The sequence below is a fragment of the Orcinus orca genome, chromosome 13 (assembly GCF_937001465.1).
Source record: "Orcinus orca chromosome 13, mOrcOrc1.1, whole genome shotgun sequence".
Classification (NCBI taxonomy): domain Eukaryota; kingdom Metazoa; phylum Chordata; class Mammalia; order Artiodactyla; family Delphinidae; genus Orcinus; species Orcinus orca.
Genome location: NC_064571.1, coordinates 18903852 through 18922074, shown reverse-complemented (window position 1 = coordinate 18922074; position 18223 = coordinate 18903852).

The window sequence follows — 18223 nt, the reverse complement described above, 5'->3', positions numbered from 1 at the left end:
GGGTGCAGAGAGCAAAGTGGAGAGATTCCCACACAAAGGATTGGTGCCCACCAGCACTCAACAACCTGAGAAGCTTGTCTGCTCACCTGCTGGGGCAGGTGGGGGCTGTGATTTGAGACTCAGGCTTCAGAGGTCAGACCCCAGGGAGAGGACTGGGGTTGGCTGCGTGAAGACAGCCTGAAATAGGCTAGTGCACCACAGCTAGCGGGGAGGGAGTCCAGGAAAATGTCTGGACCTGCCAAAGAGGCAAGAGACCATTGTTTCAGCATGTGCGAGGAGAGGGCATTCCTTCCTCATGTACCCACAGAAGGCAGAGCACCGCCTAAGTGAGCTCCAGAGACTGACGTAAGCCATAGCTGTCAGCTTGGACCACAGAGATGGGCATGAACTGCTAACGCTACTGCCACAGGCACCAAGAATCCTGTGTGCAAGGGCAGGTCACTACCTGCACCCCCCGGGAGTCTGTGCTGCATGCCACTGTCAGAGTCCCATGATCCAGGACAACTTCCTTGGGAGAACAACAGTGTGCTTCAGGCCATTGCAATGTCATGCTGGCCTCTGTCACACAGGCTTACCCAGAATTCCAAGTATGACTACCATACCCCTGCCTCTCCCTGGCCTGAGTGAGCAAGAAAGCCCTAAACAGCTGCTGCTTTAACCTCCTCCTGTCTGGATGGGGAACAGACTCCTGAGGATAGCCTACACACAAAGGCAGGGCCAAAACAAAAGCTGAACCACAAGAGCTGAGCGAACAAAGAAAATAAAGGGAAATTTCTCTGTGCAGCTTCAGGAGCTTCAGATTAAATCCCCCAAAACAACTTGATAAACCCTGCATCTGAAGAATATCTAAATAGACAATGAATGTGCCCAATATTGAGTCAGTGGACTTTGGGAGAAACTGTAGACCTGGGGTTTGCTTTCTGTGTCTAATTTGTTTCTGGTTTTATGTTTATCTTCGTTTAGTTCTTAGTTCTTATCATCATTGGTGGATTTGTTTATTGGTTTGTTTACTGTCTCTCTTTTTTTTTTTCTTTTCCCCTTTTTGTGAGTGTGTATGTGTATGTTTCTTTATGTGATTTTACCTGTTCAGTTTTGCTTTTACCATTTGTTCTAGGGTTCTATCTGTTGATTATAGTTTCTCTCTTCCTTTTCTTCTGAACTGTGTGGCTGGCAGGTCTTGGTGCTCTGGCTGGGTGTTGGATCTGAGCCTCTGAGATGGGAGGAACGAGTCCAGGACACTGGACTACCAGAAAACTCCCAGGCCCATGTACTATTAATCAGTGAGAGCTCTCCCAGAGATCTTCATCTCAACACTAAGACCCAGCTCCACCCAAAGGCCAGCAAGCTCCAGTGCTGGACACCCCATGCCAAAGAACTAGCAACAGAGGAACACAACACCACCCATTAGAAATGAGGCTACCTAAAGTCATACTAAGTTCACAGACACTCCAAAACACACACTGGATGCAGCCCTGCCCACCAAAAGAACAAGAAACAGCCCAGCCCACAAGAACAGAGGCACCAGTTCCCTCCACCAGGAAGTCTACACAAGTCACTGAAAAAACCTCACCCACTGGGGGCAGACACAAAAATAACAGGAATACAAACCTGCAGCCTGTGAAAAGGAGGCCCTTAACCCAGCAAATTAAACTAAATTAGAAGACAGATAAATATGCAGCAGATGAAGAAGCAAGGTGAAAACCCAGCAGACCAAAAAAAAAAAAAAAAAAGGAATAGGAAATACACAGTCTACATGAAAAAAAAAATTCAGAGTAATGATTGTAAAGATATCCAAAATCTCAGAAATAGAATGGAGAAAATACAAGAAAAGTGTAACAAGCACCTGGAGGAACTAAAGAGCAAATAAACAATGATGAACAACATAACACATGAAATTAAAAATACTCTAGAAGGAATCAATAGCAGAATAACTGAGACAGAAGAATGGATAAGTGACCTGGAAGATAAAATGATAGAAATAACAGCCAGGGAGCAGAATAAAGAAAAAAGAATGAAAAGAATTGAGGACAGTCTCAGAGACTTCTGGGACAACATTAAATGCACCAACATTAGAATTATAGGGTCCAAGAAGAAGAAGAGAAAAAGAAAGGGTCTGAGAAAATATTTCAAGGGATTACAGTTGAAAACTTCGCTAACAAAGGAAAGGAAATAGTCAAGTCCATGAAGCGCCAAGAGTCCCATACAGGATACATGCAAAGAGAGACACACCAAGACATATTAATCAAATATCAAAAATTAAATTCAAAGAAAAAATATTAAAAACAGCTAGGGAAAATCAATAAATAATGTAAAAGGGAAAATCAATAAGGTTAACAGCTGATCTTTCAGCAGAAATTCTGCAAGCCAGAAGGGAGTAACAGGACATATTAAAAGTGATGGAGGGGAAAAGCCTACAACCAAGATTAGTGTACCCAGCAAGGATCTCATTCAGATTTGAAGGAGAAATAAAAACCTTTACAGATAAGCAAAAGTTAAGAGAATTCAGCACCACCAAACCAGCTTTGCAACAAATGCTAAAGGAACTTATCTAGGCAGGAAACACAAGAGAAGGAAAAGACCTACAAAAACAAACCCAAAACAATTAAGAAAATGGTAATAGGAACATACATATCAATAACTACCTTAAATGTAAATGGATTAAGTGCTCCAACCAAAAGACACAGAATAGATGAATGGATACAAAAACAAGACCTGTATATATGCTGTTGACAAAAGGCCCAATTCAGACATAGGGACACATACAAGCTGAAAGTGAGGGGATGGAAAAAGATATTCCATGCCAAAGGAAATCAAAAGAAAACTGGAGTAACCATTCTCATATCAGACAAAAGTAGACTTTAAAATAAAGACTATTACAAGAGACAAAGAAGGACAGTACGTAAAGATCAAGGGATCAATCCAAGAAGAAGACATAACAATTGTAAATATTTATGCACCCAATAGGAGCACTTCAATACATGAGGCAAATGCTAACAGCCATAAAAAGGGAAATCGACAGTAACACAATAATAGTAGGGGACTTTAATGCACCACTTTCACCAATGGACAGATCATTCAAAATGAAAATAAATAAGGAAACACAAGATTTAAAAGACACATTAAACCATATAGACTTAATTGATATTTATAGGACATTCCATAAAAAATAACAGAATACAATTTCTTCTCAAGTGCTCATGGAATGTTCTCTCTCTAGGATAGATTATACCTTGGGTTATAAATCAAGCCTTGGTAAATTTAAGAAAATTGAAATCATATCAAGTATCTTTTTGGACCACAACCCTATGAGACTAGACATCAATTACAGCAAAAAAACTGTAAATTATACAAACACACGCAGGCTAAACAATACACTACTAAATAACAAGGAGATCCCTGAAGAAATCAAAGAGGAAATAAAACCTACCTAGAAAAAATGACAATGAAAACAAGATGACCCAAAACCTATGGGATGCAGCAAAAGCAATTCTAAGAGGGAAGTTTATAGCAATACAATCCTACCTCAAGAAACAAGAAAAATCTCAAATAAAGAACCTATTCTTACACCTAACACAATTAGAGAAAGAAGAATTAAAAAAAAAACAAGGTTAGAAGAAGGAAATAAATCATAAAGATCAGATCAGATATACATGAAAAAGAAATGAAGGAAAAAATAGCAGAGATCAATAAAACTAAAAGCTGGTTCTTTGAGAAGATAAACAAAATTGATAAAACATTTGCCAGACTCATCAAGAAAAAAAGGGAGAAGACTCGAATCAACAGAATTAGAAATGAAAAAGGAGAAGTAACAAATGACACTGCAGAAATACAAAGGAACATGAGAGATTACTACAAGCAACTATGTGCCAATAAAATGGACAACTTGGAAGAGATAGACAAACTCTTAGAAAAGCACAACCTTCCAAGACTGCACAAGGAAAAAATAGAAAATATGAACTGACCAATCACAAGCACTGAAATTGAAAACAAAATTCTTCAAAAAAAAAAGCCCAGGACCACATGGCTTCACAGGTGAATTCTATCAAACATCAAGAGAAGAGCTAACATCTATCTTTCTCAAACTCTTCCAAAATATAGCAGAGGGAGGAACACTCCCAAACTCATTCTATGAGGCTACTATCACTTTGATAACAAAACCAGACAAAGATGTCACAAAAAAAAGAAAACTACAGGCCAATATCACTGATGAATATAGATGCAAAAACTCTCAACAAAGTACTAGCAAACAGAATCCAACAGCACATAAAAAGGATCGTACACCATGATCAAGTGGGGTTTATCCCAGGAATGCAAGGATTCTAAAATATACACAAATCAATCAATGTGATACATCATCTTAACAAATTGAAGGATAAAAGCCTTATGATAATAGATGCAGAAAAAACTTTTGACAAAATTCAACACCCATTTATAAGAAAAACTCTCCAGAAAGTGTGCATAGAGGGAACATACCTCAATATAATAAAGGCCATGTATGACAAACCCACAGCCAATATCATTCTCAATGGTGAAAAACTGAAAATATTTCCTCTAAGATCAGCAACACGATAAGAGTGCTCACTCCTAGCTTTGGAAGTTATAGCCACAGCAATCAGAGAAGAAGAAGAAATAAAAGGAATCCAAATCAGAAAAGAAGTAAAACTGTCCCTGTTTGCAGATGACATGACACTATACGCAGAGAATCCTAAAGATGCTACCAGAAAACTACTAAGGCTAATCAATGAATTTGGTAAAGTAGCAGGATGCAAAATTAGTGCACAGAAATCTCTTGCATTCCTATACACTAATGACAAAAAATCTGAAAGAGAAATTAAGGAAACACTACCATTTACCATTGCAACAAAAAGAATAATATACCTAGGAATAAACCTACCTAAGGAGAAAAAAGGCCTATATGCAGAAAATTACAAGACACTGATGAAAGAAGTTAAAGATGTTACAAACAGATGGAGAGATATACCATGTTCTTGAATTTGAAGAATCAACATTGTGAAAATGACTATCCTACCCATAGCAATCTACAGATTGAATGCAATCCTTATCAAGCTACCAGTGGCATTTTTCACAGAACCAGAACTAAAAATTTGACAATTTTTATGGAAACACAAGACCCCGAATAGCCAAAGCAATTTGAGAAAGAAAAATGGAGCTGGAAGAATCAGGCTCTTCAACTTCAGACTATACTACAAAGCTACAGTAGTCAAGACAGTATGGTACTGGCACAAAAACAGAAATATAGATCAATGGAATAGTATAGAAAGCCCAGAGATAAACCCATGCAATATGGTCACCTTATCTTTGACAAAAGAGGAATATACAGTGGAGAAAGACAGCCTCTTCAATAAGTAGTGCTGGGAAAACTGGACAGCTACATGTAAAAGAATGCAATTAGAACACTTCCTAACACCATACACAAAGATAAACTCAAAATGGATTAAAGACCTAAATCTAAGGCCAGATACTATAAAACTCTTAGAGGAAAACCTAAGCTGAATACTTTATGACATAAATCATAGCAAGATCCTTTTTGACCCACCTCCTAGAGAAATGGAAATAAAAACAAAAATAAACAAACAGGACCTAATGAAACTTAAAAGCTTTTGCACAACAAAGAAACCATAAACAAGACAAAAAGTCTACCCTCAGAAAGGGAGAAAATATTTGTAAATGAAGCAACTGATAAAGGATTAATTTACAAAATATACAAGCAGCTCATGAAGCTGAATATCAAAAAAACAAACAACCCAATCCAAAACTGGGCAGAAGACCTAAATAGACATTACTCCAAAGAATATATACAGATTGCCAACAAACACATGAAGGGATGCTCAACATTACTAATAATTAGAGAAATGCAAACCAAACCACAATGAGGTATCACCTCACACCGGTCAGAATGGCCATCATTATACAATATACAAACAATAAATGCTGGAGACAGTGTGGAGAAAAGGGAACCCTCTTGCACTGTTGGTGGGAATGTAAATTGATACAGCCACTATGGAGAACAATATGGAGGTTCCTTAGAGAACTAAAAATAGGACTGCCATATGACCCAGCAATCCCACTACAGGTCATATATCCTGAGCAAACCATAATTCAAAAAGAGTCATGTACCACAATATTCATTGCAGCACTATTTACAATAGCCAGGACATGGAAACAACCTAAGTGTCCATCGACAGATGAATGGATAAAGAAGATGTGGCACATATATACAATGGAATATTACTCAGCCATAAATAGAAAGGAAATTGAGTTATTTATGGAGAAGTGGATGGACGTAGAGTCTGTCATAGAGAGTGAAGTAAATCAGTAAGAGAAAAACAAATACTTTATGCTAACACATATGGAATCTATGTGGATTTATATATGGAATCTAAAAAAAAAAAGAAATGGTTCTGAAGAACTTAGGGGCAGGACAGGAATAACGATTCAGTGGTAGAGAATGGACTTGAGGACACAGTGAGGGAGAAGGGTAAGCTGGGACGAAGTGAGAGAGTAGCATTGACATATATGCACTACCAAATGTAAACTAGATGGCTAATGGGAAGCAGCTGCATAGCACAGAGAGATGAGTTTGGTGCTATGTGACCACCTAGAGAGGGGGGGTAGGGAGGGTGGGAGGGAAATGCAAGAGATAAGCGATATGAGGACATATGTATACATATAACTGATTCCCTTTGTTATACAACAGAAACTAACACAATATTGGAAAGCAATTATACTCCAATAAAGATGTTAAAAAAAAAAAGAAAATCCTCATGAGCACTAGTGGTAAATTAAATTATTCTTAATAATTTCACTTAAATATATATTTCCATTAAAGTCTTTAAGTATGTACCCCATGAACATAAACTCAAAGCAAAGGGTAAAATTCAAAATAAATTACAATCCCATTAAAATTTAAACAAATATATTAATATGATGGCTGAAATTGTTTTCCTGAAGCTAAATTGGCAATCTTTAATTTACTAATAGAAATGTATTTGTATATTCTGCGTTTTGCTTGAGACTCACTTGACTATTTTGATTTAGAGCATAGTGGACCAGAAATTAAATCATCTTCATTATTATTGTTTCTTTAAAAGTTATCAATTGTTTTACTTTTAACCAATAATTCATCATTTTGATTGTCAATTCACTGGTGTATCAAAATATGGTAGAGTAATACACACTATTTTAATAGACAATTACATATTGTTCAATTACTACTAAACTTTTTGCAAATTAAATTATTTTAATGGAAATAGTCTGTTTTATAATTTTGGCTATGATTTGTTATTGCTTTTCATTAGACAGAATTCTTATAGTTAGTTACCATCTTTACATTTTACTTGCTTAGAATTTTTCTTAAGAATGACTGCCAAATTTATCAAATGCCCTTTTAGCATGTAACAGTGGTGTTTGTGTTTGTGCCTGTGTGTGTTTCTAAGTAATTGTATCACATGTGTAAATTCAGATTCATGCCATCACCACCACAGTCAACATATACAACTGTTCAATCACCACAGGGATCTCCTTTCTGCTACCTCTCTATAGTTGTACCCATCCCACTCCTGTGATCCTGGCAAATACTATTCTGTTTACTATTTCTATAATTTAAAAAACATTATATACAGGCTCATCTCATTTTATTTTGCTTCACTTTATTAGACTTTGCAGATGTTGCGTTTTTTACAAATTGAAGGTTTGTGGCAACCCTGCATTGGCCTGTCAGTGCCATTTTTCCAATAGCATGGGCTCACTTTGTGTCTCTGTATCACATTTGGGTAATTCTAGAACTATTTTAAACTTTTTTATTATTATATTTTTTTGGTGAACTGTAATCAGTGATCTTTGATGTCACTGTTCCAGAAATATTATGACTAGCTGAAGGCTCAGATGACAGCAATTTTTAGCAGTATTTTTTTAATTAAACAATGTACTTTGTTTAAACATAATGCTATTGCACACTTAATAGACTACAGTATAGCATAAACATCACTTTTATATGCCCTCAGAAACCAAACAATTCATGTGACTCATTTTATTTCAATATTTGCTTTATTGTAGTGGTTTGGAACTTAACCTGCAATATCTCTGAGGTATGCTTGTAAATGCAATTGTTCAGTATATAATTTTTTGAGTTTGACTTTTGTTTTGTTTTGTTTTGTTTTTTTTTTTTTTGCATTACGCGGGCCTCTCACTGCTGTGGCCTCTCCCGCTGCGAAGCACAGGCTCCGGACGCGCAGGCTCAGCGGCCATGGCTCACGGGCCCAGCCGCTCCGCGGCATGTGGGATCCTCCCAGACCGGGGCACGAACCCGCGTCCCCTGCATCGGCAGGCGGACTCTCAACCACTGCGCCACCAGGGAAGCCCGAGTTTGACTTTTTTTTAACTCAGCGTAATGCTCTGGATTTCCTTCCAGCCTGTTAAAGTATATCAATAATTTGTTTACTTTGCTATGTACTATTCCATTGTACAGATTTGCCAGTTTGTTTGACTATTCCCCTACTGAGGGCACTTTGACTGTTTCCATGTTTTGACAATTTTACAAATAAAGCTTTACAAATAAGCTGCAATGTTTACAGGTTTTATTTAAGTTCACCGTATTAAGGGAGAAGACCGCTTATTAGAGATTTAGCAGCATCTCAGAAGAAATTCGTCAGAAGTGGGTTAATCATAGGGCTTTTTTTCTGGTTTAAGGTAAATCTTTCAAGGTGGAGGGCTGACTGGGATCAGGTACATCTTAAGGTATAATAGTTTTGGATTGGTAGTCATAGAAAAATAATGGCTATAAGGTAAATTTGGTAAGTAAAATGTCATTTAATATGTAAACTGTCCAAGTCAGCAAACCCTGTCTTTGATAATTTGTTCTGAGGGAATTTTGCAGACAGATAGTCAAATAATTTATTGGTTTATAGTCTTATCTTTCCTGGGCCAAGTTTTCCTGGAACAAATAGCCAAGTTATGTTGGCATAGGTGGTCTAGTCTTACCTAAGTCATGGTGACACAGATGGTCTCAGTTCTCAAAAACAATTATATTATAAATTTCCTAACATTTTGACTACTCTTTGAGTCTGTGAAATAAACCTTACCTGTCCATAAAGTATTTTACTTGTTATAAATTATTAGATAGTATTTTTGAAAATATAATTGGATGTATAGTTTACATATTCATAAATGCAATTCATCTCATAAATGCAATTGATCTAGAGTTTTCTTTTTTTGTACTGTTGTCAGGTTTCAGTATTAAAAGTAGGCTGGTTTCAAAATATGAACTAAGTAAGCTCTTAAACTTTGAAAATTCTGGTAGATTCTAAAAAAGTTTGAAATCATCCAATCTTTAAATGTTAGATGAACTTCATCTCTAAACACATCTGGTCATTGTGCTTTTTTCCTCAGGAGATCTTTATTCACCTTTCAATTTTCTTCAATGTCAATGATCTAGTCAATTTCCCACTTCTAGGGCACATTTTCTTGTTCTGTTTCTCTCTCATTTGTTTTTACATGTCCTTTATTCTTACTGTATGTGTCTTCATGTTCGCTCCCTCTTGTCCCATCACACCTGATTTTAGGTTGGGCAAAGTTGCCATCCTGAAGAGGATATATAAAGTCAGCTAGTGCACTGTTGATTCCCTGTGTCTATAAACTATCGGCTGTGTAAAAATGAAGAATATGATTAAATTCCCTAAACCTCAATTTTTGTCAGTAAATGTAATACATCATGTGGGCCAGCACCCAGGCCATGTTTTCAGGACTGAGGCACTCCTTCCCCCATTTGACAATGAGGCACAGCTGGGTCCCTTTGTAGGAATTACCCTCAATCATAGGGAACTCCCTGGCCTTATGAGTGGTCAATGTGCAGATACAAAGTCCATGTCCCCTTGATTTAATTCAGGATGAATCTGAAGAGTAACCTTGGCTCTGGAGCTCCATCTGGGATCAGCTGAGGCTTCTGTTGTAAATGCCTGAAAGTTCAACTTTTCTCCTGACCAGTCCTGTTACCCTCAATGGCTCACAGATATTGTTCCTAGGAGCATGCCCCAGTGAACCTCTTGTGGGAAAATCTCCTTATCAGAATGTGCTTCTTGCCTTACCCCACCTAAACCAGTAAAGTTGGCATAACAATAAAGCCTACCTCTTAAAGTTGTTGTGAGCATACTGTGAGGTTTTAGATATAGAGTGTATGTAACATGAACACTTAACAAATGTCATTATTTTATAATGAGATGTTAAAAAAATAACTTTCTCTTTACTCAGGCTTTGTGGCTAAAGCCACAAAGCTCAGGATTAGCTTTGTGAGCTGAGAAATTTTATATATTTTAAAGATAAGTGCTAGACACATCCATGCAGAACTTACAAAAGATATCAGAACTGGTTCTGCCTCGCTTTATCACAATAATGAAACTCCAGCCTATGGAAAACACTAGATTTACATACTGTTTGATTTTTTGAAAAGAGTTTGTACAAGTATAGATATATTTGGCTTCCCTCCTTGTCCCCTACTCCAAGCATGTACATGAGACTGAGGGAACCATGGTGAAAGAGATTTGGGAAAAACTTACATGTGTCCCAAGAGTTTTGAGGGTAGAACAGAACAAAGGCACCGGGACCCACTTCTTCCACAGAGAATACCGAAGGAAGGAGGCAGGCTGGATCTGCCTGAGATGGCAGGCCAAGGAAAGAGCAGAGAGTGTTGAGCAAGCATCACTTCTGCCATTTGCCAGGCAGAGGCATTTGTTACCAGTGCAGAAGTAACTCCTACAGAGCACTAGTGTACCTTCCCAATACAGTGGCTTGCCTAAATGAATAGAGATTTATAGTAGGAGCCTGTGGGTGGTTGGTAAGAATATAGTCAGGACATAGAGAGGAAGCTTGCAAGGGTTTAGCCTAAAACTGTGATACTTCTTCAGGGAATTAGCAATGTAGAAGGTGGTGTCAGAAGTAATCTCCAAAGATACTACAAACACACTAAAAAGATGTTTGTCTCATGAAAGATGGATGTTTGCCATGGAAGAAATTATAAACAGCCAGATTATAAGGACTCTATTTTCCCTAATCCCTTCTTCCTATGATACAATCCTGGAAGATGCAGTAACAGGAGCATGAGAAAGGTGTAACAGTAGTAAAACCTATCTGCAAATCATTTGATATTACTCCTATCAAAAGTAGCATCTAATTTTCCTAGCCTTGAAATGGGTCAGTCTTATTAAATGTATTGCACTTTCTGGATCCACGTTTTAGCTGTGATTATATTTTTCACAATATAGATGGACTATTTTTTTCTTTAAATAGGAAGGTTAATCACATTAAGCTTATTATCATAGTAGGCTTATTACTATTATTTCAGTTACATTATTTTGCTTTCTACTTCCTTGTTTCAATTTTCTTCCTACACATTGTGTAAGCCAGGAATATTTTTCCTCTGGTAAAATGATATGTTATAGATGAATTTTCATTCTCCTTATGGTTATACTTAATTCTCTACAAAGTATTTAAGTCTATATTTCTCAATTTATCAGCATTGAGAATGAAATTATCTTTTGATTACATGGAAATGATGAACATATTAGGCACACTTATGCTTACTTTTTAAAAAAATATTATTTTTTTTATACAGCAGGTTCTGATTAGTCATCATATTTATACACATCAGTGTATACATGTCAATCCCAATCACCCAATTCAGCACACCGTCATCTCCCCCCACCCCGGGGTTTTCTCCCTTTGCTGTCCATATGTTTGTTCTCTACATCTGTGTCTCAACTTCTGCCCTGCAAACCAGTTCATCTATACCATTTTTCTAGGTTCCACATACATGCGTTAATATACGATATTTGTTTTCCTCTTTCTGACTTACTTCACTCTGTATGACAGTCTCTAGATCTATCCACGTCTCAACAAATGATTCAATTTTGTTCCTTTTTATGGCTGAGTAATATTCCATTGTATATATGTACCACATCTTCTTTATCCACTCATCTGTTGATGGACATTTAGGTTGCTTCCATGACCTGGCTGTTGTAAAGACTGCTGCAATGAAAGTTGGGGTGCATCTGTCTTTTTGAATTATGGTTTTCTCTGGGTATATGCCCAGTAGTGAGATTGCTGGATCATATGGTAATTCTATTTTTAGATTTTTAAAGAACCTCCATACAGTTCACCATAGTGACTGTATCAATTTACATTCCCACCAACAGTGCAAGAGGGTTCCCTTTTCTCCACACCCTCTCCAGCATTTGTCGTTTCTAGATTTTCTGATGATGCCCATTCTAACTGGTGTGAGGTGATACCTCATTGTAGTTTTGATTTGCATTTCTCTAGTTATTAGTGATGTTGAGCAGCTTTTCATGTTCTTCTTGGCCATCTGTATGTCTTCTATGGAGAAATGTCTATTTAGGTCTTCTGCCCATTTTTGGATTGGGTTGTTTGTTTCTTTAATATTGAGCTGCATGAGCTGTTTATATATTTTTTAGATTAATCCTTTGACTGTTGATTCGTTTGCAAATATTTTCTCCCATTCTGAGAGTTGTCTTTTCATCTTGTTTATGGTTTCCTTTGCTGTGCAAAAGCTTTGAAGTTTCCTTAGGTCCCATTTGTTTATTTTTGTTTTTATTTACTTATGCTTACTTTTAATTCTCATTCATAAACTTGTTGTCCACTTCACTTGCTGTATTTTCTACAATGCTGATTCCCTTTTTATTACTAATAATATTATAATTTAGCTTTGTCTTTTTTTTTTATTTCCTTAAAGTCTTTTTTTTTTTCTTTCCTTAAAGTCTTTTTTTTTTTTTTCTTTCCTTAAAGTCTTTTTTTTTTCTTTCCTTAAAGTCTTTCTTTAACTAGGTCATTTTTATTTGCTATTGTAATGCCTTCTCTTGTCTTCTATTTTTCCTTACTTTACATTAGCTGTGTTTTAATTTCTTTAAGATCACAAATAAATTTATATTTAATGCACTGTTGATACTTGGACTAAATCTTTTTCAGAAATAAGCAATTCCCATATATCTTGCATGTCTTGTTGAAATTTTTCTTTCATTTAATAGACAAGTTTTAATGCCTTTGTCTTTTGTAACAGAAAGTTGTCTGAGACCTTTCTTTTTGCCTTGAATTTCAGGTAAAGCTCAAAGCTGAAATAAACAGGTAAGCACTAGCACATTCTAAATGGAGTTTCTAGACACATCTCTGCAGGGCTGGTTTAACTATTTTGGCGGACACACCCTAAGGAGATCCCCAATATATTACACCCTTGTATATTTCCCTGCCCTTAAATTTGAGGGGAACCTGTGACTTCTTTCTCACCAGGACAATATAGCATGAGTGATGGGATGTCATTCCTTTGGTTAGAATATATGTCAGAGGGACTGAATCTAATCTATGTATGTTATATGAAATTCATAAGATGCCATTTCTAAGCCTTCATCTTAACCAACTGCAGAGAGACACTTTTCTCCAAGCCATAACAAGGCAAATAGCCATATTGAGAACTACCTATGAGTAGGGTCACACATCAGGGAACTGTGGGTAGCCTCTATTACCTGATGACAGGTTTCAATCTATATCCAGTGAGAAGCTGGTGTGCTCAGTCATATAGCTGCAAGGAAATGAATTCTGTCAATTGTCTGCATGAGCATGAAAGCAGATTATTTTCTAATTGAGCCTCCAGATTAGAACACAGCTTAACCAACATCTTGAGTGTAGTCTTGTGAGACCCTGTGCCAAGGACCTGTTAGCCATACCTGGACACCTGATACATAGGAAATTGTGAGATAACAATTAGATATTGTTTTAAGCTGCCACATTGGTTACCACGTCTGGTAATTTGCTATACAGTAATAAAAAAAACTGATGTAGTTATTAAGAGTTCTTTGTCAGTTACACAAGCATCCATCTCCAACCATCTTTATAGTGAGGAGGAGATTAGAAACCAGAGAGAAGTATTAAGATAATGTGATATAGTACTAATTAGTGGGTGTGAGCCTTGGACTTTATCTTCTTCTTTCTGGTGGAAGAGAGAATTGTTCCAACCACAACCAATTCAAGTCAGGAGAGCTCCCAGAAAACTACCTATAGAAATTGGGGGTTTGGGGAAGAATGGAATACTGACATCTTTTGTCTACATGCCTGCTGAAGAACTGCAACTATCTGACTCACCCTGTGGTAAAAACACAAAAAACAAACTTCTTGGGAAAAGCCTTTCATGTATCCTTGGAACTTAGAGAACTATATGAACAAAATGACTGTTTTTGACCTTCCTTATTAAAGTCTGACTTCTGGCTACAACAGCACAGGAAGAAAAGTTTTGACAGAGGAGTCATTAGCACTGTACCACTTGCCAACCATTTGGCAAGGCAAGAATCTCCTGAGTTTTCTATGGAGGTTATCCATTACCTAGTCATCTTGAAGATTACTCAACCCAAGATGGTTTGTCAAGATGAAAGGGACTGAATGGTAAGAGGTTATGGGCTGTATTATTACAAGCAGCACTTACATGGGGACTGTGAGGATTCACTCAAAAAAACTTATCCCCCAAATCAGGAAACTCTATTGTGCAGAAATCCATATGGTGCTTCTAAATAAAGCAACAAATACATTATATAAGATATCAATAACTTTATCCAGGAATTGAGTGCCGCATAGGACACTGACAATGTTACATCAATACTGGTGAAGCAGATTTTTCTCTCTTTTCCCATGAAACCTCCTTCCACTAACTTGGTCCTGGAAGATTCAACAGCAGAAGATGATGAAGGAAAGTCATATAGACAGATCATGGTTTTCTTCTCCATAGAAATTCCTTAAGCTATGAGTCAGTTATGAATTTTGGGTAGAAAAGAAATCTTTATCTTTATAGGAGTCAGCTGTTTTAAATTAAACTTTGCTGGACTTTAGTTTGTTTTAAACCGGAGAGTGATCAGTCATAAATGAGATTTGCTTATAGTATTACCAAGAGACAGAGAAAGGAAATGTAACAGGACAATGTCAAAGGCAATAGCTGGAGAAAAATAAACATAGTCTTTTTTTGTTTGTTCACCATAAAGTACAACCATTACTGTAATCTTATTATTTCTTTCCCCCTTGTTTATCCCTGGATCAGAGCAGATCTCTCTAGGACTATTACTAATCCCCACTTCTAACATCCACGCCCCCAACCCTCCTCAGTGTGGGGAGGTTCTTTTTGCATTCTTTCACTTAACATTTTTTGATTCTTTCAAAGTGTAAGTTGAACTGGGAGATGGTATAATTATCTATCACCAATTCATTTGTTAACTTAGTCTGAAGAGGGTAAGGTGGGAACTATGGTTATGAGCAATCCTAACTAGAGAGCATTTACTCTACACAATTATTTTTCCTTTGTTTACTAGAAATTATTACACTAAAAACAAATTTTTCAGCACAAGAGTTCTGTTTATCTTGTATTCAAGGTATACTGTTGGTAATTCTGATACTCTTCCTAGAATTTTGCCTACTACAGTTGGGGGGAATGCTACCTTCTGGGGATGATGTATAGTACTCCTAGAGTTTGGAATTTTCTGGCTTTAGAATATATTGGCTACCTTGGTGATTATTGGATGGACCCAGGTCAGTTGTCCACAGACTTCTTAATCATGTGGCTGCATGTACTTCCCCAGTATTTCCTTCAATGTCTGTTGGCTGGGAATGACAAAAATGGATTCATTATGACCTTATGAACCCTGAACATTTGTCTCATGTTCTTGCTCCTCCAAATTAGGAAATTCTCCCTCAGACTTCACAAATAATCTCTCATGCTGAAGGAAACCCTTATTATTATTTACAAGTAAGTATTACTTATTGTTTAGAAGTAGGGGTGACTGAACCTAAATTTGTTTATGATATTCCTGGTTTATATTTATTTTCATGCTGCAAATAAATATAATTATAATATAATAAATAGTATAAATAAAGCCACTTTTATTTTCAAAAGTAACTTGACTGGGGCTACAATTTATATAGTTACCCTATTGAGAATTCAAGTCAAGCATCATTCCAAGCTTTTTATTTCACAAGCTAACACTTATTCTTATAGGCCCATTGTTGCTGACTCAGAATGTTCTCAATTCTTGTAAGATAAAAGTGCTCCAAAGACAGTGAGATTGATCTCACTTTCCATACCCTGCCCTTGCCTCCAGATGTTGTCCTCCATCCCTTAATTTAGACAACAGTGTGCTAATTTTTAGGAAAAATATTTGTAAGTTAGTCCATGGTGACTTCTTTCTCAAGTTGTTCCCACATGCTCTATATGTTGTCAAAATTCCTATTTTATAAAAGAAAACTTGATGAATGTTTTCCCTTCTAGATTTTACAGAGTTTTGGTTTTATGTCTATGATAATGCATTCTGTGCAGACAGTGAATGAAACACACAAACCTTGGGGCTTGTAAGGGAACTTTTAGGCCAGTTGTTTACTTGGCTAAAACTCAAAATGCCTAGGGCAGATTCCACAAATCTGTATTTTTCACAGAGTCTTTTGGTGCTTTTGATGAATAGAGAATTTTGGAAATCTCTGGACTTGTCTTACTTTTCAGGTACTTAAAAGGCCTGATTGGCAAGAGGTATATATATCCAATTATACCTCAATCTGTAACAGAGTCAAATAAGAAAACTTTGGGTTTAGATTTGATACTGTGTCTTGCAGGATTCCATTCCTTTCTGCAATATTTCTTTGAAACTTCATATATATAAAATAAACTATGGCTGGAGGTTTTTTGTTTTAATTTCTACTCCACCCTCATCTCTGGGCTGCAGTCTAGATAGCTTAGAGTCAATTTGTTTTTCTTTCCTTAAGTATCACTGAGCTTAAATTGTTTGCTGCCTGTCTAGAAGATTTCTCTCCCTTAATGTTATGGAGGAAGATGAACTACTCATCGAGGTGACAGGAGTAAGAGTAGTAGGATTAGTTGGGTTTTGGAAATGATATATGGCTGCAAGTTGTAAAATTAACAGAGATTCATATCCTGGAAGACTAGTTAGTCTATTGCAGCTGCTGCCATTATTTCTTTCAGTTCACAAATCTGCAGGAAAAGCGTGAAGGTCAGCTACAACTATTTTTGAATTATCTGGTTTTGTTATCGACAAAATTGATTAACACTGCCTTCCACTTTGTGCCGTATGTTTAAGGGAAGCAGAGATAATTAGATGGTTATGCAGAAGTATTTGAGGAGTCAGACAAAGTTATGTGAAGCCAATGACTAATGGAAATATAATACTGATTATTTTCACCTAATTAACCTCTGAGATGCTCTGATGCTTGGCCAAAGTATGAAATTGGTAAAAGGTATTTCTTCTTCCAGCTATTTTTACCTTCTCTCCATTTTCTCTTTACAACCAAGCATTGGGGGAATTGGTCCCTTTTTTTAATCATCTAGTATTCCTACTAGCCCTTCTTCCCTCAGGTGTAAGCAAAAATCTATCTTATCTGTCATATGATTAATGGATGGCCCTGACCCTCAGTATCAGTTATTGGAATATGATTTTAGATATGAGTGGTTTGTAACTGTCTATGAATTTTATCCCTGAACCTATGGCATATAGAGAATGAGGGTCCATCCAGGTGTTGGGCAGCTTTCAGAATTCAGTGAGTTGTACTGTGCCTAATTAAAAATCAGGCTATTTTGTTTAAGCATTACTAAAGTTCAGACAGATAATTTATACCTTCCTCAAAGCATAAGGTTCCTCTAGAATTATAACTGAAACAGTGTCATTCTCATTCTAATGAATCAGTATAAACATAATACCCCAAAGGTTAATGGTAATTGCAAAATGGGTAAAGCTTTAAATAATTCAAAATGTTCTGAATCAGGTTCTAAAATTTATGGATGATTATTTGTTAATATGTCTATAGCTCTTTACAGCTTACAAAGGACTTTAAAATATAAGATCTTATTTAAGGTTCATCACAGACCTTGAATATGAGTTCTATGATCTTTATTTTACAGAATAGGTAGCAGCACTCAGAGCTGAAGGTGGTAACTTAGGTCCCTAACCCAGGTCTTCTGACTCCCGGTCTATTGGTTTCTCCATTTCACAGATCACTCAATCACCCTGTTATTATAGTATGTATGCTACCAAATATAATATATATTTCCAACATTGCAGTTATTTAGGAATTCAGAGAATATATTTGATGGTCAGTAAAGTACAAGTGATACTGAAGATAAAATCCCGGACTAAGAATTAAAAATATGTGTAACACTATC